This window comes from Littorina saxatilis, linkage group LG8, assembly GCF_037325665.1.
Source record: "Littorina saxatilis isolate snail1 linkage group LG8, US_GU_Lsax_2.0, whole genome shotgun sequence".
Taxonomy (NCBI): Eukaryota; Metazoa; Mollusca; class Gastropoda; order Littorinimorpha; family Littorinidae; genus Littorina; species Littorina saxatilis.
Window position 1 is genome coordinate 38,654,727 of NC_090252.1, and position 22,652 is coordinate 38,677,378.

Genomic DNA, 22,652 nt, shown 5'->3' on the forward strand with positions numbered 1-22,652 from the left:
TGTGTGTGATTGAGTTTGTGTTACTGTTTGTCGATTTCTTACATGAGCCTTGATGGCTTCGCCTCTTGTCAGTAAAGAATCAACTCATCACCGACTTTTTCTTATTTTTCCACATTGATTCTTCAGTCACCATTACATTCTTCTATTTGGGGGTAGTTTTCTCTGTGGATACAGGAAATAGTGTCCATCTAAATTTTACAGGAAAGATTGCAGAGATAAGAAAAGTATTGAACATGTGGAGTAAGCGACAGCTTGCCCCTTTTGGTAAAATTACTGTTTTAAAAACACTAGCAATGTCCCCCCTCTCCCACCCACCCCCACCTTTTACTCACACTTGCACTCCAATTACGTAGATGAATAGATTACAAACTGTGACTCTTCTGTAACTCTTTATTTTCACACTTTTTCTTGCATTTGGTTCATGTTTTTCAACCCTTTTCGAAGTTTGAATCTGAATCACGGCGATTTTCTGTTTATGCTCCAGGACTTCAAGGCACTGGTGCTTGATGACAGCAGGCTCCCACTGGCCCACACACAAAGAAAAGATTGAAGATGCCCTGGTCCTGGAAGAAGAAGAGGGAAAGATCAATAAAGCCAAACGATACGCATCATTCAGACTAGAGTTATATTGAGGAAAGATATTGGCTATTCGAGTGAAGGTGTAAGAGTTGCCATGTGCAGTTGCTGTGTATGGGTCATTGGAATGACATTATAGATCCAACTGGCCACTACACTGACTTTCTTCCTTGTCGCCTGTATTGAAGTACATTGTGGTGTTATACAAAGTGCGTTTCTGTGTGGGTTGGTTTACACATGCTCTGTTACATTCCATATTAGGTGGCCAGCTGAGACTACAACATAGTGCATGTTTGTACATTAAAATTACAATTAAAAGGAATTCTAACCAGAACCAATCGATACATAAATAGTATTTGTATTTTTGACCAAAATATGACATTTTACACACACCTTGACAGTTCTTGTTCACCTTGTGGAACACTGACTGTCTCAATCTGTGTAAAATGTCATAATTTGGTCAAAAATACAAATAATGTATATTGTTTTTTGCTTTTTTAATGTACTGTAATCTACCTTGTAAGTGCCCTCAGTACCTAGTAAACGCCCACCCCCAACATTTGGATCAGTGTTTGAACATATGTTGTGTGTGTGTGTGTGTGTGTTTTTTTTTTATTATGTGCACAGTTCTGCACCTTGTAGAGACATTTTCATTTTAGAGAATGCTGACAGACAGCTATATTTATTTATTTCATACTCTCGGCACTGGAGTATCTCTGGATAGCCCCTCAAAAAGAAGACGAGGGAGAGGCGGGTCTTCTGAAGTTGAAGAGGTCTGCTTTCAGTGATTTACAGGGAGCATGTGAAACGACCAGTGTTTGATAACACCATTTCCCTCTGAAAGATTTTAGTTCTCTTACACCCCAACAGGCACAGCGAATGAGGCCACAGTGTTCAGGGGGCCAAAGAGGCGACGCCATACGTCGGACTTGGACCGCCTTTTTGAAAGGCAAGAACAACGGGATGCCGGACAGCTCGAGCTCCAGCAGAAATGGCGAAACCTTGACAACGATGTGCGACAACAGCAAATCGACAAGCAACACGAGGTGCGAATGAGCGAAATCGACTTGCGAAGACAGGAGCTGGAGGACCGTAGGCGCCAGGCAGAGGTAGAGGCGGCCCTGCAGCGTGAGCGCCTCGACATGGAGCGTACACAACACCAGGAGGAACTGAGGGTCAGGCAAGAAGAGGCCAAAAATCAGAATGCCGTTATGTTAGAAATGCTGCGCATGTTGGCTGATAAAAAATGATTTATAGTGTTTGCAGTATGGGGAAGCAAGTTCATTTATTGTATTCATGTGCCTTTTTTTTTTATCCCAATGCCTAAATCTTTTACGAAACACACCAGAAGCATTTGCAGACTAGGGAATCCATTTTATTTTCTGTATTTTGTACGCATGCTTCTCTAGAATAGTATCAGTTGAAAAAATATAACAAGAAAAATTCCTTGTTTTTTTTTCTTGATAATCGCACCCAGAAGCCGATCGAGTATGATTTCAGTTTTTGTCAGTAATCATTGGAAGAAACATTTCTTTTAAATGTATTGGTTAAAATTCAAGGTGTGACGGATATGGACGCATCACTGTTGGAAGCATGGATGTTCAAACGCTGTGTGGAGTACGCTAATTTTTCTACAAAAAATACACCAAGTTTGTTTGAGAAAATTCAAGTGCATAACAGGGGTTCCCAGGTCTGCACTTTAATATTGCGTGGAGGTGGTGGATTTACACTTCCTTTTGGTTGTGTGCTAGTCCGATTTTCTAGTCATATGTTTGTAATCTTTATGTATGTCTTAATTGCAAGTGATTTTTACTATACATGCGCAGCTTATTGAAATTTATGACAAAGAAATCAATTTTCCTGTTAATGTCGTTTAGGGTAAAGGGGGGTAATTTGGATACCCCAATAACTAGACGCTGTGGATGGTAGAAGTCGGTAAGCTAAGACGCTGGAGTCTAGTTCTAGTTTCAGAATTCGGGTTAGATCTACACATATGCAAGTGAAATGAAGAATCTTATGTGTTTTGTCAACACACAGACTTGTTTATTATTGAAATGAGAAAAAAGTTCACATTTTTCAAATAGTCAAGGCAAAGGTTCTCTCCGCCTTGATTCAGTCAGATTTTATTTTTTTGTTGCACTGTGTAAGTCAGCTGTCTCCTGAATTTGATTTGCCTTGTTGATATTGCAAAAACCAGGGCGATACACTGTCAGTGTACACAGGTTAAGGTTGTGTTTGGCAATGCGACAAACTCCAATGAGAATAAGCAATGCTATCAGAACCCAGTAGTGTTGTTGTGAATAACAGAATATCAGTCTTGCTCATATGAGTTTAGTTCTTGCCCCCCATCGAACGCAGAAGAAGAAGAAGAAGTTCTTGCCCCTTTCTAGTCATACATATATACATGTACAGCAAATTTATATCTTTGTCATTGTCATCAGTCCAATGCTGAATGTTTACCTGGATATTCAACAGACTGAAAGAGCATTTCCTTCGCATTATTTTTAAAAAATTTTTTTTATAAAGATAGTGATGTTACAAATGTCGGAATTGTAAGTGATTTTGAGCCATACATGTGCAGTAAATAGAAATATATGATACAGAATTCCCTTTCCAGTAAATGTTGTTTATATAACTTGTAAACGTAATCTTTTCCGTCCTATAATGCCGTCCTATAATGCAGTATTATTCACCTGTGGCTGAGTGATCAACTGAGTGAAATATGTACATTCATTTTCCATTGAATAGTTGTGCAAAGGGAGTTGTTCTTTCATTCTTGATTCGGTAACTACGTGATGAATGCCCATGTTGTCGTCGAACTGTGTAAATCAGCTGCCTCCTTAATTTCATTTGCCTTGTTGATATTGCCTAACCTGGGATGATACAACTGTCAGTCCTACAAAGATTGAGACTTTGGCTGTGTTTGGCAATTTACTCAAGCAACACTACCACTTATAGTATATCATTAGTATCATCTGTCTTTGCAGATGGCAAGGTTCTGTACATTAATACACATGTTTTGCGCACAAGCCCACTCTTTGCTTTCTTTCTTTATTTGGTGTTTAACGTCGTTTTCAACCACGAAGGTTATATCGCAACGACCCACTCTTTGCTGCATTAGAAGGTTGGTTTTTGGGTTTACCCAAAAACCAACCTTCTAATGCAGCAAAGAGTGGGTCATCGCGATATAACCTTCGTGGTTGAAAACGACGTTAAACACCAAATAAAGAAAGAAAGCAAAGAGTGGGCTTGTGCGCAAAACATGTGTATTAATGTACAGAACCTTGCCATCTGCAAAGACAGATGATACTAATGATATACTATAACAGTTATAAACAATTTATTGATTTGAATTACAATTGTTCAAAGCAAAGTTTATCTTTCAAACAAAGTATAACACACTGAACATGTTTTAGGAAATGCAGCATGTATAACACTGATTGAAAGCAAACAAGACATACATCTAACAGTCGTCAATTCGAGCAATAACAAAAACACAGCCCAAAACAACTCGGAGATCCTCTTCTCCCTGAGCCTGAACTTGGTTGGCTGTGCAAGCGTCTCTCTTGCCTTTCTTCGTGGTCGGCTGGGCGTTAAGCAAACAAACAAACAAACTCTCTTGCCTTGGATCCAATGAGAAGTTCCATGTCATCTTTCTGCTTGCTCCTCTGCTCGAACTGCACCTGCACATACTCAAAAGCCCGTCGCGATATAACCTTGAACGGTTGAAAACGACGTTAAACACCAAATAAAGAAAGATACACAAAAGCACTGGAGTTAGAACGGTGCCACTTTGACTCCTCCCCGGACAAGATTTTTAACTTTTTAAAAGAGATTGTTTGCAGATCAAGATTGTTTACAAGATCTTGCACGGGAGAGTAGCCGTGTCCCCCACAGCGACTGTCAGATCTTTCGGGCCCTCGATAGACAACCGCTCTGTACGCTCCCATGGGGTCGCCTTCACGCGGCGGGAGTGTTTTCACCAAGCTACCCCACCCCTTTACTTCTCTTCTTTTGTCTTATTTCTGCCTTACCAGTCCTTTCACCTATATTTCCTTCCGAGAAAACTCTCCCTGCTATTCCCTGCAGTTTTCCGATTCCTTTCTTGTTGTCTTATTTCTACCTGACTGGATCCATCACCTTTATTTCACTTACCAAAAGTCTTCTTTTCCACATCCTTATTTCTCTGTGGTCTCCTTAAGACCCAGTGTGTTTGTCGTGCGCTGCGACCTGTACCGGTTTGGGCTGGTGACCTGATGATTGAGGGGTCTACTTAGTTGCGACTTTGTAGCGCCAACACATCATTTTGGCCCAGTCTTTATCTTAGACAGGAGGTTGAAGAAGGCTTACCCGCTTCAATCAATCGGCTGGTCAAGTCTGGGTTTATGTCATGAGCATATTGCATCAGACCTCTGGCTAAAGGAGCAAGCGACGGTAGGAGGGGGCGGTGGTAGTCAGGACAAACATTATGCCAAGTTGTTACCTAACCGAGTTAAACCTCCTATTACAGATTGGGTTAGGGGGAAGAATTTACCCGATGCTCCCCAGTATGTCATAAGAGGCGACTAACGGATTCTTTTTTTTTTTCCCCCCTTTTTACCCTTGTTAACTCTTTCAGCCCTGTGCCTGTCTCCCCGACCGGCACAAAAGTACAGTTACCAGCGGAGACGGGCAGGTGTTTTGTTTATTTTTTAAATATTCTTATTTGATGTTTAACGTCGTTTTCAACAACAAAGGTTATATCGCGACGGGACGGGCGGGTGTGAGCACATGTTCTCTGGAAATTTCCTCAGGTTATAACCTTCATTCTTTCTTTCTTTATTTGCTGTTTAACGTCGTTTTCAACCGTTCAAGGTTATATTGCGATGGGTAAGGGGGGGGGGGGGGGGGGGGGGGGGATGGGATAGAGCCACTTAACCTTGTCAATAGTTTCTTGTTCACAAAAGCACTAATCAAAAATTTGCTCCAGGGGCTTGCAACGTAGTACAAAATATTACCTTACTGGGAGAATGCAAGTTTCCAGTACAAAGGTTAGTTAGTTAGCTGTTGCTTTTTGGGTCCAGCGGACCATAATAGGCCAAATCAGGACCCCCCAGTACACTTAACATTTCTTACATAATGCTTGACTAAAATCTTTACAAACATTGACTATATTCCATACAAGAAACATTTAACTCTTTCAGCCCTGTGCCTGTCTCCCAGACCGGCACAAAAGTACAGTTACCAGCGCAGACGGGCAGGTGTTTTGTTTATTTTTTTAATATTTTTATTTGATGTTTAACGTCGTTTTCAACCACAAAGGTTATATCGCGACGGGACGGGCGGGTGTGAGCACATGTTCTCTGGAAATTTCCTCAGGTTATAACCTTCATTCTTTCTTTCTTTATTTGCTGTTTAACGTCGTTTTCAACCGTTCAAGGTTATATTGCGATGGGTAAAGGGGGGTATGGGATAGAGCCACTTGTTAATTGTTTCTTGTTCACAAAAGCACTAATCAAAAAATTGCTCCAGGGGCTTGCAACGTAGTACAATATATGACCTTACTGGGAGAATGCAAGTTTCCAGTACACAGGTTAGTTAGTTAGCTGTTGCTTTTCGGGTCCAGCGGACCATAAAAGGCCAAATCAGGACCCCCCAGTACAAAGGACTTAACATTTCTTACATAATGCTGGACTAAAATCTTTACAAACATAGACTATATTCCATACAAGATACACTTAACAAGGGTAAAAGGAAAAAAAAAAAAAGAATCCGTTAGTCGCCTCTTATGACATACTGGGGAGCATCGGGTAAACTCTTCCCCCTAACCCAATCTGTAATAGGAGGTTTAACTCTTTCCAAGCGGAAACGGGTTAGGTAACAACTTGGCATAATGTTTGTCCTGACTACCACCGCCCCCTCCTACCGTCGCTTGCTCCTTTAGCCAGAGGTCTGATGCAATATGCTCATGACATAAACCCAGACTTGACCAGCCGATTGATTGAAGCGGGTAAGCCTTCTTCAACCTCCTGTCTAAGATAAAGACTGGGCCAAAATGATGTGTTGGCGCTACAAAGTCGCAACTAAGTAGACCCCTCAATCATCAGGTCACCAGCCCAAACCGACTGTATCTTCCATCCCATTGACTTCACTGCTCTCAAGGCACATCACAAAGAATGACCGTAACCAAACATGACGAATATTCCGAAAGCGAAAAATAACAAAACCGGGAAAGAATCAGTCACCAGAGAAAATGAGGAATATTCCGAACTGAGGGCTTGAAAGACTTGTATGTAATTGTGTGTGTGTGTGTGTGTGTGTGTGTGTGTGTGTATACAAGTGATAGTCTAGCCCGTACACATGGTTGGTTGGTTGGTTTTTACTGTTTTTGTGTGTCTCTTCAGCAAGTAATGCTATTTGAGACCGATGCATCCCGAACACATCTTTCTTTATTTGGTGTTTAACGTCGTTTTCAACCACGAAGGTTATATCGCGACGGGGAAAGGGGGAGATGTGATAGAGCCACTTGTCAATTGTTTCTTGTTCACAAAAGCACTAATCAAAAATTTGCTCCAGGGGCTTGCAACGTAGTACAATGTATTACCTTACTGGTTGAATGCAAGTTTCCAGTACAAAGGACTTAACATTTCTTACATGCTGCTTGACTAAAATTCCCGAACACATAACAACATCAAATCATTGATCATTTCGATCTGCTGGAAAAACTAAGTTTCTGCTTGTTGTGCTTCTTCTGTGACAAGCACTGTGTCCTGGTCATTACTACACACATCATTCAACAAGTCAACATCCCTTTGTGAACTTTAAGAACCTTCTATGTAAGGTGTTGTGAAAACAGTATAAGAGTCATAAAGACAAGCTTGAGTGTAAGCCTTCATGGTTACTTGTTGCAAAACTGCTTCAATGCTTGTTCCTGCTTTTATGTTCTTGCAGGTTTGTTTGTTTGTTTGCTTAACGCCCAGCCGACCACGAAGGGCCATATCAGGGCGGGTTCTTGCAGGTACAATGCCAAGTTCAAAAACGAAGAGCACGCTGTGATTCTGCAAGGCCTTGGTCAGCAATTCCCTGCTCATGCACAAGTAACGTCTGATGCCCTTTCCCCAATTCTTCTCCTACCATCATCAACTCTGCAGGATTTTACATTTGTAATGCCCAAATCAACAGCAGGAACTTCAACGTCCAAGCCAAAGAAAACTAGATTAACAGTGAAAACCACAGAAACCAGGATTGTTGATCTGCCTCCCCCTGTCAAGAAAAAAAGCAAACCAGCCTATTCCAATTTTGCCAGCGCCATCTTCACTGCCTCCACTTTATCTAATGCCTTCACAAGCTCATTCAGCAACACTATCCACGCCACAATCAGCACCAAGACCAACGATGCCAAGAAGCACACATTGTTACAGAAGAAAGAGGCCGTTGAGGGATGAAGATGGCACAGTAAAACGTCCGCGTTACAACAGAAAGTTGGGCACAAAGTGCTAAGCATGTGGATTGCAAAGGGACAGAAATTCCCACCCAACAACAGTTCTTTGGCAACTGGTGGTGCAAACACACATCTGAATATAATATATACATTTTGACAAAATTCGCACTCTTCCAGACCAAGTGGATATGGCAGGTTTCACAGTATTGCTTTGGTCACTGGATCGAAAGTTTGTATGCTTATCATTTCTGTTTTAGATTGCATTGTGTAACATGCTTGGTATATTTTTACTTGTGGTGGAATAAAGACATAGAAAAGACAATGTCAGCGCATTTTGTGTTGTTTGTGCTTTGTTACGATCTAAAATAACATTGCTATCGTTCAATTTGCGACAGACGTGATTTCCCGATTTTTACCATCACGTAATCATGACACGAAAAGTATCAACCCACACAGGTTTTAAAATCAAGACCTGATAATTGTTTGAAAGGAATGCAATTCGAGTCATAATCATACAAACATTTGTAAAAAAACCAATTTTTTATGACTTTATCGTGACGTCGAAAATCACCTCTCCTGCTCGAAAGCGTCGGTCGGGAAAAATACCCCACGACGGGAAACCAATTTACCTCCTAGGTTTTGCATACGCACTATTTTCTTCTACAAACATATGTTTTTGTGTGTAAATAAACATACAGAACAGAATTACGGCAATGGAAATGTCAAATTCTTGTTTTGGAACTGAAAACGAACGTTGCTATCGTTATCCGGGCGGCGTCGGGTGAAAAAAAAAACGATAGCAGTTTTTTTTTTATTTGAGGTTATTGTCTCGTTTTCACAGTTATGACCTTGACACGTATTCCTACGCACGCGCCATGTTGAACTCGTTCGACTGATGATGCATTTTTCTGCAAAGTTTGCGTTGTTCTCTTTAAAAACTGAATGAAAGTGTGTCTGTCGCCAACGATAGCGTTTGCCAACGATCGCGATGCACTTATTTCAGGAAGTTTAACGCTTGTTTTGTGCTGAAAAGGTTGTTAATTTGCATTCGCTTTGATAGATAGCATGAAGGATTGTACTGGGTTTGAACTTACGCTCGTGATGGTTCCACTCTCTTCTCAAATTCGATCGTAGGGTAAGAAAAATGCTCGAGGTGGCGAAATTGTGCTATCGTTGGAATTTTGCCACGACAGTCAAGTTTGGTTCAGCGCTTTATCGTTTTAAGGTTGTTAATTTACATTCGCTTTGATAGATAGCATGAAGGATTGTACTGGGTTTGAACTTACGCTCGTGATGGTTCCACTCTCTTCTCAAATTCGATCGTAGGGTAAGAAAAATGCTTGAGGTGGCGAAATTGTGCTATCGTTGGAATTTTGCCACGACAGTCAAGTTTGGTTCAGCGCTTTATCGTTTTAAGGTTGTTAATTTACATTCGCTTTGATAGATAGCATGAAGGATTGTACTGGGTTTGAACTTACGCTCGTGATGGTTCCACTCTCTTCTCAAATTCGATCGTAGGGTAAGAAAAATGCTTGAGGTGGCGAAATTGTGCTATCGTTGGAATTTTGCCACGACAGTCAAGTTTGGTTCAGCGCTATCGTTTTAAGCCTTTTTATAATGTAAATAATAATCGGATTTCATTTATTAAGCTCAATAGCAATACAGTTAAACAACTTACAGTGTATGTAGACCATAATTGCTCTTGCCAATGGCTGTGTGTCTTCAGAAACATGTTTATAATTTGGTCAAATTTAAGGGGGGGGGGGGGGGGGGGTCATATATCGGTGCTTATATGTCAGCTGACAGGTGTCCGCTATCCCTGATAGGGATTTTTTTGCATTCATTAATGATTAAACTTGGAAATAAATGCATTTTTTTAACTGTATTAAATGTTTGTTACTGTTGTGAAAATGTGAGGTGGTGTGATGAAAACCGTGAAACCTGCCATATTCATAAAGATTACATGCTTGCGCAACTTACCAACACTCAGACTGCGAAGAAGGAAGGAGATCATGAGCGCCGTTAATGCACGAGGAGGTTGGCCGGTTATTATTTGTTATCGTCTCTTCAGCCTTGCTATGCTATTCGAGACTGATGCAAGTTTGTTTCCTTTTTCAGTTGACATGGTAACTTCCATGATGCTCTTTCTTTATTTGGTGTTTAATGTCGTTTTCAACCACGAAGGTTATATCGCGACGGGACCATGATGCTCGAGGAGAAGCAAGGAGGACCAAATCGCAAGTAAAACAAGAAGGGCAAAGCCCATACGACTCACATGCTTTACACATTTTTCCTACCAAAATACATGTGACCTTGACCCAAGGTCAAGGTCATCCAAGGTCATGCAACACAAAGCTGTTAATTCAAGACATAGGAAGTACAATGGTGCTTATTGGCTCTTTCTACCATGAGATATAGTCACTTTTAGTGGTTCACTACCTTATTTTGGTCACATTTCATAAGGGTCAAAGTGACCTTGACCTTGATCATATGTGACCGAATGTGTCTCATGATGAAAGCATAACATGTGCCCCACATAATTTTTAAGTTTGAAACAGTTATCTTCCATAGTTCAGGGTCAAGGTCACTTCAAAATATGTATACAATCCAACTTTGAAGAGCTCCTGTGACCTTGACCTTGAAGCAAGGTAAACCAAACTGGTATCAAAAGATGGGGCTTACTTTGCCCTATATATCATATATAGGTGAGGTATTGAATCTCAAAAACTTCAGAGAAAATGGGAAAAATATGAAAAATAGCTGTTTTTTAGGCAACATTTATGGCCCCTGCGACCTTGACCTTGAAGCAAGGTCAAGATGCTATGTATGTTTTTTGGGGCCTTGTCATCATACGCCATCTTGCCAAATTTGGTACTGATAGACTGAATAGTGTCCAAGAAATATCCAACGTTAAAGTTTTCCGGACGGACGGACGTCCGGACGTCCGGACGGACGGACGGACGGACGGACGGACGACTCGGGTGAGTACATAGACTCACTTTTGCTTCGCATGTGAGTCAAAAAGTGGTCTAACATTCGGTTGAAGGCGTTTCAGGCGAAAAATGCATTGAAAAATGAGCCAACGGGTGGTAGGCATATGATTCCGACCGAATGCTGGGTTAGTTGTTGCTTTTTGGGTCCAGCGGACCATATAGGCCAAATCAGGACCCACAAGTTGAACATTGTTTGCTTAACGCCCAGTCCACCACGAAGGGTGATATCAGGGCGGTAAGTTGAACATCACCCATATTTAAATTAAACCAATTTTACTGAACAAAATTAGAAACGTCACTCGAAGGGAACATAAAAGCTAAATCCAAAGAGAGCTGCAGAGCTGATCTCTGTAAAAATATGTTTCAAGCTGGAAGTGTCAAAATACTCCTCTCATAGATCATACAGCGCACTCGGTGAGAAAATGGCTCATAGAAAAACTTATCACAGGCGTAACACCATGGTGCCTCTTCTCTTTTAAGCAGATGGACATGCGTTATATAAGTGTGACCAGTGTGTAACCTAGCCAGAACACTTTCATCTTTTCTACTTGAAGCCAACAAAGGAAAAGGCTTTGATAGCTCAGGGCGCATCTTATACAGTTTATTTTCCTTGCAGGTGGACCAACGGTCTTGCCAGAGTTTTAAACTATAAAAAAAAAAGGGTCTTCCGACGAAGGTCGGTGAAAGGAACAGTTTGTTCCCGTAGAGGTGAAACCGCCATCTCCAGAGCATTCTTCAGTTGTCTGCGATTTCTCTTATTCACGACATGACTGTACAAGACAATCCATATCTCGATTTTGAGCCTCGCTAGATTTATAGAAAAGACAAAGGGGGGTTACACCTTATTGAACATAGAACACAAGGACAAGCAGACAATTGCCTTTGGCACAAGATGCGGCGAGGATTGATGACAGCGTCTAACATGAAGCGAGTCTGCACAAGGCACACAACACTCTCTTTGAAGCCGGAGACAGACTGTTTCAAGTTGGTGCAGCATATCATCGGAGACTCTTCACAAGAGATTCATTCTGCAGCATTGGTATGGGGAAGGAAAAAGGAGAGGAAGACGGGAAGGCAACAATTCTCTACTGTCGAAAAGAAAAGGCACAAGAACTTTGGACTTGCTGAAAAAGGATGACTAATTTCGAAACAAAAGCCAATCATAGCCTGTTCTGTTGATGGATTCGTCACATATTCATGGGATGGACACAAGGACTTTTTCTTTATTTGGTGTTTAACGACGTTTTCAACCACGAAGGTTATATCGCGACGGGGAAAGGGGGGGGGGGGGGGGGGGGGGAGATGGGATAGAGCCACTTGCCAATTGTTTCTTGCTCATAAAAGCACTAATCAAAAAAGTTGCTCCAGGGGCTTGCAACGTAGTGCAATATATTACCTTACTGGGAGAATGCAAGTTTTCAGTACAAAGGACTTAACATTTCTTACATACTGCTTGACTAAAATCTTCACAAAAATTGACTATATTCTACACAAGAAACACCCCCCGCGGGTTAGGGGGAAGAATTTACCCGATGCTCCCCAGCATGTCGTAAGAGGCGACTAACGGATTCTAAACTTGCATTCTCCCAGTAAGGTAATATATTGTACTACGTTGCAAGCCCCTGGAGCAAATTTTTGATTAGTGCTTTTGTGAACAAGAAACAATTGACAAGTGGCTCTATCCCATCTCCCCCCTTTCCCCGTCGCGATATAACCTTCATGGTTGAAAACGATGTTAAACACCAAATAAAGAAAGCTATACGAGAAACACTTAACAAGGGTAAAAGGAGAATCAGAATCCGTTAGTCGCCTCTTACGACATGCTGGGGAGCATCGGGTAAATTCTTCCCCCTAACCCGCGGGGGGTGACACAAGGACAAACTGGTCGAAATTAAGTGTCCTTTTGCCTAGAGAACAAAGTCACCAAAGGATGCTGCACGACAGAGAGGATGCCAGCAAGACCCAACCACTGGTGAATGTTAGTTAGTTGTTGCTTTTGGGGTGCAGCGGACCATGTAGGCCAAATCAGGACCCCACAAGTTTAACATTACACATATTCAAATTAAACCAATTTTACTGACCAAAATTAGGAATGTCACCCGAAGGAAACATTAAAGCTAAATCGAAACCCAACGTGTCATTTGATTAGTGGTATACATGACGCATTTTCTGAAGCATGTTTAGTGTGTTATAGGTCCAATTCATTCTTCTTACTCGGCGTGACGTTATCAAACGGATCGGCTAGCTTTAGCCCAAAGGGGCACAACTCCGCTCATACTCTCTTTGCGCCGCCATATTGGATGCCGTCTTTGTTAGTTTTCTTCATTGCACTCTTGTTCTTTTTGCGTATTTCACTGTGTGTGCAGACAAAATGAAGAAAACAACCGTCAAGGCTCAAAAGCTGGAAGTTGGGAAATACATTGACAGTCTTGTGCCAATTGTAAGAGCCCGATATGTTGAGAAACTGAAAGATATCGACGGCATAGACCCGTACGACTCATCGACAATGTTTGACTCGGTTGATGAGACCAACGTCGATGTGGACGTTGGTTATGAAGTAATCGTGGATTATTTCATACTCAGAACGTGTGCGTTCACAAAGGATCAGCTGAAGTCTGTGAAAGCATTGGGGGCGCATAATCAACTGACATCAGGTTGGGTGAGAGATGTGAGGCGACTGAGAGTGATTCCTTTCCGTCCAATCTGTCTACACCACAATCGTCTTCTCCGCTCAGTAACTTCCTTCCAGTTGTCACCCTGATGGTAAACAACTTTAGGGATCCTAAAGTGTGCCTGCTCACTGCAGTTTTTGGCCACACAACGTGTCATTTTCACTTTTGTCGAGTCGCCACCCAACGCTCAAGCACTGTCAGAGATCGTGCAAGGCATCCAAGATGGCGGCGGATGACCAATTCCAGAGAGTTACGACCCGTGATTCTCATACCGCGCGCGCCGAGTAGAAATGCTGTTGATAACTTGAGTTTCTGCAATGGGCCTATACCGTGTTTGAAAGATAAGATTGCGTTGGATAATTCTAATTATTGTTTTTGAGGTGTGGTTTTTTCTCAAGCTGTCTTTTCTTGAAGGCAAGAGGGAGACTGGATTGTCTCAGGTGCTGATTGGGGGCTCAGAACCCAAACGTCGTTGTGGATGGTTGGTTCAGTACTCAAACATCTTCAATCTACCAAACTTGGCAAAGAATTACAGCTGGTGGGTTATTATTGTTTATCGTCTCTTTAGCATGTTAATGCTATTCGAGAAAATTGTCAAGGTCATAATCGTAAAGGTTGGTTGGTTGGTTATTATTGTTTATCGTCTCTTTAGCATTTTAATGCTATTCGAGAAAATAGTCAAGGTCATAATCGTAAAGGTTGGTTGGTTGGTTATTATTGTTTATCGTCTCTTTAGCATTTTAATGCTATTCGAGAAAATTGTCAAGGTCATAATCGTAAAGGTTGGTTGGTTGGTTATTATTGTTTATCGTCTCTTCAGCAGTTAATGCAATTTGAGACCGATCCAAATGTGTTTTCTTTTCAGTTCAAATGGTAACTTCCATGCTTTAAACATCAGGTCCATGCATACATAATTATTGATTAATACTGTCCATTATAGCTTATTGCAGAAAATCCTGGAATTATGTGTTTGCTCGTATTAGTTAATGCACAACTCTTTCCGAATCCGTCCTTCTACATTCACAATATAGAATGCAAAATTTGGAATGCAAAATTCAGATGCAAGCACATTGTTGGCTGTAGCAAGACTGAATTGTGATGTACAAGAAATACCCATATATCTTGCTCATGGATGCAACAAGGTGAATGACCTCAAGAGGCCTTTGTACATAATGATGTGCTTCGACGGCGACGAACAATTTTAGCCATACATCGCTTTGTGGTTTGCAGTGCGAACAGAGGACAGACCCAGCATGCAGAAAATGGAGCATTTGTTAAAAAAACACAACGACGTGGCACACATTAGATGCGTTACGGCAGATAAAGACTGGGTTGAGAGCGAGGTAGTGCAAGAAGAAATGCTACAAGCATATCGGTTAGTCTGCCTGTTCCAAACAAAAACGGCAACGATGCCAAGAAGCACACAGTGTTGCAGAACAAAAAGGCTTTCTTTCTTTATTTGATGTTTAACGTCGTTCTTTTTTTATTTGGTGTTTAACGTCGTTTTCAACCACGAAGGTTATATCGCGACGGGGAAAGGGGGGAGATGGGATAGAGCCACTTGTTAATTGTTGCTTGTTCACAAAGGCACTTATCAAATAATTGCTCCAGGGGCTTGCAATGTAGTACAATATATTACCTTACTGGGAGAATGCAAGTTTCCAGTACAAAGGACTTAACATTTCTTACATACTGCTTGACTAAAATCTTTACAAACATTGACTATATTCTATACAAGAAACACTTAACAAGGGTAAAAGGAGAAACAGAATCCGTTATTCGCCTCTTACGACATGCTGGGGAGCATCGGGTAAATTCTTCCCCCTAACCCGCGGGGAGGGATGAAAATGGCGGATTGAAACGTCCGCATTACAACAGAAAGTTAGGCACACAGTGCAAAGCATGTGGATTTGAAAGGGCCAGGGACACACATTCCCCCAGACAAGTCATTTAGCAACTGGTGGTGCCAACACACATCTGAACAAAGTCAGGAGGACTGGCTTCAGAATATAAATTTCGGCAAAATTCGCACTCTGCTAGACCAAGTGCATATTCATGAAGATTATGTCTTCGTCATTCAACAACACTCGGGCTGCGAAAAGAAAAAGGAGATCATGAGCATCACCAAAGCTCAAGGAGATCATTTTTGTTTGTTTGTTTGTCGCCCAGCCGACCACGAAGGGCCATATCAGGGCGGTGCTGCTTTGACATATAACGTGCGCCACACACAAGACAGAAGTCGCAGCACAGGCTTCATGTCTCACCCAGTCACATTATTCTGACACCGGACCAACCAGCCCTAGCACTAACCCCATAATGCCAGACGCCAGGCGGAGCAGCCACTAGATTGCCAATTTTAAAGTCTTTGGTATGACCCGGCCGGGGTTCGAACCCACGACCTCCCGATCACAGGGCGGATGCCTTACCACTAGGCCACCGTGCCGGTTCAAGGAGATCATGAGCATCACCAATGCTCAAGGAGATCATGAGCATCGCCAATGCTCAAGGAGGTTGGTTGGTTAGTATTGTTTATCCTTTTTTCAGCATTTTAATGCTATTAGAAACCTATGCAAGTTTGTTTCCTTTATCAGCTCACATGGTAACTTCCATGATGCTCGAGGAGAAGCAAGGAAGACCCCATCGCAAGTTAAAAAAAAAGTTCAACATTCGTACGAAGCCCTTTCAGGCGAAAAATGCATTGAAAAATGTGCCCTGTGGCGGCGGGCCTATGACTTCAAAAACTGTACAACAAATTTTTTTGTTTTAGCTTGAAGAGTTGCAGAAATGTGGAAATATCGACTTCAGCTTACTTCTTTTTGACCGAGAAAAAAGACGTGTTGTCCATGACCGGCAAAGGCATCACAAGGACAGTTGTTCAAAGCAACAAACAACTGCAGTAGATTTTGGCGAAGCAGTTTGGTCAGAAGCTGAGTCTGGTGGGGCAGAGTTTGATGAGGAGAATCCAAGCTGTCAGCCTTACTCGGATAAGAGAGATTCCTTTTTTCAGACAGTGGGGGCTTCTTTGGCATGTTGTAACATTTTCATTGAAGTTGAAGAGATGGCCAGGGGTTTGATGGAGAGTACACAGCAGTTTGTGTTTCCTCCACCCTGAGTTGATCATCTCCTTGGATCCCCTATTGATTCCACTTCCTTCAAGTTGAAGAGATAGCCAGGGGTTTGATGGAGAGTACACAGCAGTTTGTGTTTCCTCCACCCTGAGTTGATCATCTCCTTGGATCACCTATTGATTCCACTTCCTTGAAGCTTTTGGAACCTGCATTGCAGAAAAAGTGTTTACCACTGTCTGTTGGAGCTGATGGGAATTGTTTTCACAGATCCCTCAGTCTGCTGGTGTTTGGCACTGAAAGGCACCACATCGAACTTCGTCTTCGCTGTGTAATGACGATAGTTTGCAACCCAGGTATCTTTCTGGATGGATGCAACTGGTGTTCCCCTTTCGATCAGGTGGATCCAGCAGATGTAATCAAGCTCGCAGCTTCCACTTCTGCTCATTATGACGTGTCCCTTGAAGTTAGTTAGTTAGTTGTTGCTTTTTGGGTCCAGCGGACCATATAGGCCAAATCAGGACCCCAAAAGGTCAACAGTACACATTTAAATTAAACCAATTTTACTAAACAAAATTAATTAGGAACGTCACCCGAAGGAAACATAAAGGCTAAATCGAAACCCTACGCGAAGTGAGGGAAAACTTCTCATAATGTGGACAACATGCAAAGACCATGCATCTTTGGAGCACTGGTCTCCTGATCACTTTGTGCCTGTCATTCTGCGCAGGCAAGAGGAGCATGCTCCAAAAAAAGACAGTTTTCAGATAGTCCAGTGGAACAGACAAGACTTTGTGGGTCAAGTCCTGGAAACTGACGAACTGTTGGGCTTGTGTGTTTGTTTGTTTGTTTGCTTAACGCCCAGCCGACCACGAAGGGCCATATCAGGGCGGTTTGTTTGTTTGTTTGTTTGCTTAACGCCCAGCCGACCACTAAGGGCCATATCAGGGCGGTGCTGCTTTGACATATAACGTGCACCACACACAAGACAGAAGTCGCAGCACAGGCTTCAAGTCTCACCCAGTCACATTATTCTGACACCGGACCAACCAGTCCCAGCACTAACCCCATAATGCCAGACGCCAGGCGGAGCAGCCACTAGATTGCCAATTTTAAAGTCTTTGGTATGACCCGGCCGGGGTTTGAACCCACGACCTCCCGATCACGGGGCGGACGCCTTACCACTAGGCCAACCGTGCCGGTGGGCTTGTGTGTACGCTCTATACAAAAGCATGCTAACGATCAGGCTTTTTTCTGGCCCACTCGCGATGACATTTCATGGGAGCCTTTCTCATCGTTTGTAAGAGATGTTTCTCTTCGCTTTGTTGAGGAGGGCTCGAGCCAGAGATGTCAGCTTTTTTCAGTCTGTTAAAGAAAAGGTTCGTCAGACCCCATCACAAACAGAACTCTACAATCCACAGGTGTTGACTTTAAAGGCCAACAACCCGGGTGCAGAGTCCGTTGTGAAAGGAGCGGTAGCCTCCCCTGTCACATATAAATAGAAAAGGGTGAATAAGTGTGGTATAGTAGGGTGTAACGGGAACTACAACAATAACAACAAGTGCCGCGTGTTCAAACTTCCAACTGATGCAGCCGAGAGACAGACTTGGATTAATGTACTGCCTCCACGTAAAGATTTTGTGATCGACCCTGACAAGTTCTTCATTTGTGAGAGGCACTGGAGCGAAGGCTACAAAGTTCATACGTTTCCTGGAGGTCGCACACGACCTAAGCATCCGCCGAGTGTCTTCCCTCAAATCCCAAAATCGTGCATGCCAACGCCAAAAGCTCGACCAAGATCCACGGATGTTACAAACGTTAAAGCAAGGCAACTGGAACATTTGAGGAAAGTGGATGGAATTGAAACCTTTGCAAGTTTCAATCCTGAGAAAACTCTGAGGAAAACATACAAAGACGTGATCATTACAAGATCAAAAAAACAGTTTGTGTGTGTCGTCATGAAAGAGGATTTTAGTGAAGCAAATCTTTCTGTTATTGTTGAAAACAGACAGACTCTGACTTGCCCTGTAAATCTCAAAGCGTTCAAAAACGGAATCAGAGTGCCTCTTGGAAATTTTCTCCATCCTAACAATGGGTTCAATTCCTACCAGGTAATAAATGTGTGTGTGTGTGTGTGTGTGTGTGTGTGTGTGTGTGTGTGTGATGGTACGTGTGAGTATACATGTGCGTTACTGTGTTTGGTTGAGAGTGTGTGTGTCAATGTGGCGTTTGAGTGTGTCATTTCATATGGGTTAATCACTTAATGATTTTAAGTGCGCACACACGCGCATGTGTGTGTACATGAATATGTGTGTGTGTGTCATTGCGGAAAGGTCCACAACATGTGTGTTTTTCCGTGTGATTGCGATTCCTTGGATGTGAAAGTGCTTCTTCCTTGACCCTCCCACAACCCCCCACCCCTACTAACAACTGCTATTTAAGTTGTGAATGACTCGACTTTCTTCTGTCTCTCTCTTTGTTTGTGTACTGCATTTCTGCCCCCTCTCACACACACTCTATCTCACAGTCACACACAAACTCTCTCTCTTTCTTACAGACACACACACACACACACACACACACACACACACACATAACACACTTTCTGTCTATCTGTCTCTCTCTCCCTCTTTCTGTCTGGCTGGATGTGTGTTCGTCTCTCACTCTTCCGTCTCTTGTCCTCTCTCGCTCTCTCATTCCCTCTCTATTGTTTTGTTAAAAATATATTTTAACAAGAAGAGCAAACGCTCGATCGAGTCACTTTCGCAGTTCTGAATATTATATGAGGCATCAGATGGACAGGAAGAAATTGCTATTCACAACACAATGCATACCTGAAGAATTCAAGACATACCTGTGACCTTGAAAAAGGTCAAAGGTCACCAAAGCAAACGTCAAAGTGTAGAGGTCACTGGGAGTCACGTTCACATAAAATTTGAGCCCGGTCACTTTTATAGTTTCCGAGAAAAGCCCAACGTTAAGTTGTGTGTTGCCGAACAGAAAAGGCTAGTTATCTCCCTTGTTTTTCTGATAACGTTCGTAAAAGGCTACAGATGTAAATACTTTGATGTAAAGAATAATCCTACAAAGTTTCAATCACATCCAATGAACTTTGTCAAAGATATAAAATGTCTAATTTTTCCTTTGACGCTGACCTGTGACCTTGAAAAAGGTCAAAGGTCAACGAAACCATCGTTAAAGTGTAGAGGTCATTGGAGGTCACGACTAAACAAAATATGAGCCCGATCGCTTTGATAGTTTCCGAGAAAAGTCCAACGTTAAGGTGGTGTCTACGGACGGCCGGCCGGACGGCCGGCCGGACGGCCGGCCGGCCGGCCGGACGGCCGGCCGGCCGGCCGGACAGACTAACACTGACCGATTACATAGAGTCACATTTTCTCAAGTGACTCAAAAATTTAATGCAATAAAATTTGCTTGGTGCGGCATTTGGATAAACAGAATCACAACTAGATTTCTAGGCCATGTTTGACTGCTTTCCATTTTATTACTGGGCGTCTCCGTTTGACAATGCTGCAGGTGTGACATTGAAAATCAAATTTTAAATTTGAACTTTAAAAAACAAACTTAAAATTTTAGTTTTAGATCCTTTTTACTCATTTAATCTGATTTATGTTAATGAGAATAGTATTTTGTTGAATGTATGTTGATCATTCAGTTCTTTTAACTGATAAACATGCAAGAAAGTGATAATTCACTTCAGTTTTAATAGAGGTTTTAATGCACATCCGGCAGGGTTTTTTTCTAATGGGAGGGAAGAAAGCACCAAAATGACTTTTTATAAGCAAAATGTCCCCCTATAAGTACAAAATCAGAAAACTGCTTGTTTATGCTAACCATGATAGTATTGTTAACGTTACTGTTATTAGTATGATGTCCTTTGTTAGCACAGGCTGGAAATCTGTGGTGCATCTCCTCTAATACAGTACTCCTTGGTCTGCACATAAGGTTGACCTGTGTCCATCCCGGCCCGAATTCGAACCAGCGACCTTTCGATCACAAGTCCAGTGCTCTACCACCTGAGCTACCCGTGCCCTTCTAAGGTAAGAAATCCCACCCCTGCAATCAACAACAGCGCCCCAAGCATCGACAACAAACATGCCGCTACTTCTGCCATTGATGACGCTTCCACCGATAGTGCAGACACTTGTGTACCCGACATGCTCCGTACCATGGTTGAGAAATTGGCCTCGGAACTAAGAGATCTCAAGGTCCAAACGGACAGAAAGATTAAGGCAAATGAGGGTGGGCGTGACAGAGAGGTGAAGGACTTAAGCAACCGACTCACAACTCTTTACAGAGACAATGAGGGCTTAAAGGTCCTTGTCTACATTTTTATACCGAAATCGCCATTTGACCATTAAAATGCAGAGTCTATTATCTACAAATATCAACAATACACCCCCTTTCGATCAGGAAAGACAAAGCCAGTGTAGCCGTTTGAAAATTCATTGTAGTATTCCAGCGTAGTACTCATAGTAGGATATCCTTATTTGGAAAATGCCAAGCGCAAAACTCCTCTCAAATCCCGTGCATTTCGTGCGTTTAAAAAAAAGCGTGGACAGCACTCCAGTGTCAAACTGTTGCTGCACTTGTTTGCTATATGTGAGTTGGGTATAGTGTATGTAATTTAATTTGATTGGTCAGTATTTTTAGGCAAAGCACATGTTCTCAGCAAACAGAAAACAAAATATTGGAAGCGTGAGTCACGCTACCCAAAAATGAAATCTTTTTTTTACATATTTTTTTTTTCTATAACTTTTTTCCCCAGGGTTCATTCATCATCTGACATAACTTTTTAGCGAAATCTAACCATAAGATTATTGAAAAAAAGCAAAAATGTAGACGACCACCTTTAAAAAAGCGCCGTCAGTCTCTACAGAGCAAGGTGAAAGACCTGCAGAAAGAGAACAAGACTGTCCAGCGCTCACCGTCTCCCGAAGCCCCACCCCTGCAACAGTCACCTCAAGGCAAAGTCACTCATGCTCAGCCAATTAGCGTAACCACGAACTACGGCCGCTACGCCCATCACTCAATTGAAACGTCACTCATTGCCGAGCCTGAGCCCCAAGCTTGTAGCAGTCAGTCATCCCCGTCCTCCCCGCAGACAGGTGCTACCAAATCAACCGAGACGACAATTACACTCGAGGCAGACAACTCTCCGCCTCCCGACCTCCTGCACGTGTCTGCTTTTTGGAGATTCCAACCTTAGACGCGTGTCCAGGAGACGCCTTGATAGGTCAGGACAAACAGAGGTGAGAACCTTAAGTGGGATTACCACCCCTCAACTTACCACCGTCATTGCCAGCAGCAACACTTATCCTGACATTAGGAAGATTGTTCTGCATGTCGGCACGAATGACGGCATACAAAACACGAGTGAAATTCAAAGCAACTATGAGACGCTATTTTCTGAAACATCGCTAGTCCAGACCCGTTTACCCCCATAAGTGTTTTGGAGTAATGCTCAACCCCAAAAATAGTAATCCTGGCACAAAAATAGTAATCATCCAGCATTCGTCGCCAATTACAATGCACATGACAACTGTGTCTGCGAAACGCAATCATGCACATATATCCATCATTCACAAACAAAACACATCAGTCAGTTTTTGTAGTCATCATAATTTCAAAGAAGATCACATCGAAAGCACATGCATCACTGATTCTTTTTCTTTTGCTCGTAGTAGGCCTTTTTCAGTAGTGTGTCAAGCGCTTCTCTACTGTACTTGCGCTTGCCGAATGAGTGAGGGCGAGACTTCACCACTGGAAGGCTCTCCAGCGTCTCATCAGACAGACATGATCTCTGGTCAGTCCTGAGCTTTTTCACCCCATTTTGCCATTGAAAAAAACAATGCCAAACATGTGAATTATAAATAAAAAAATTTCCTTTTTTTTTTTTTTAATG

The 22,652-nt window shown here is 42.4% G+C and overlaps 1 long non-coding RNA gene across 1 annotated transcript in view; it reads right to left on the bottom strand.

The window, feature by feature from the left end:
• Nucleotides 1-372: 372 nt before the first annotated feature.
• Nucleotides 373-22,652, bottom strand: part of LOC138973482 (uncharacterized) — a 54,763-nt gene continuing 32,483 nt past the window's right edge. Inside the window, exon 3 of the long non-coding RNA XR_011458036.1 lies at nucleotides 373-563. This is a non-coding gene — a long non-coding RNA (uncharacterized lncRNA). The remainder of the gene's footprint in view (nucleotides 564-22,652) is intronic.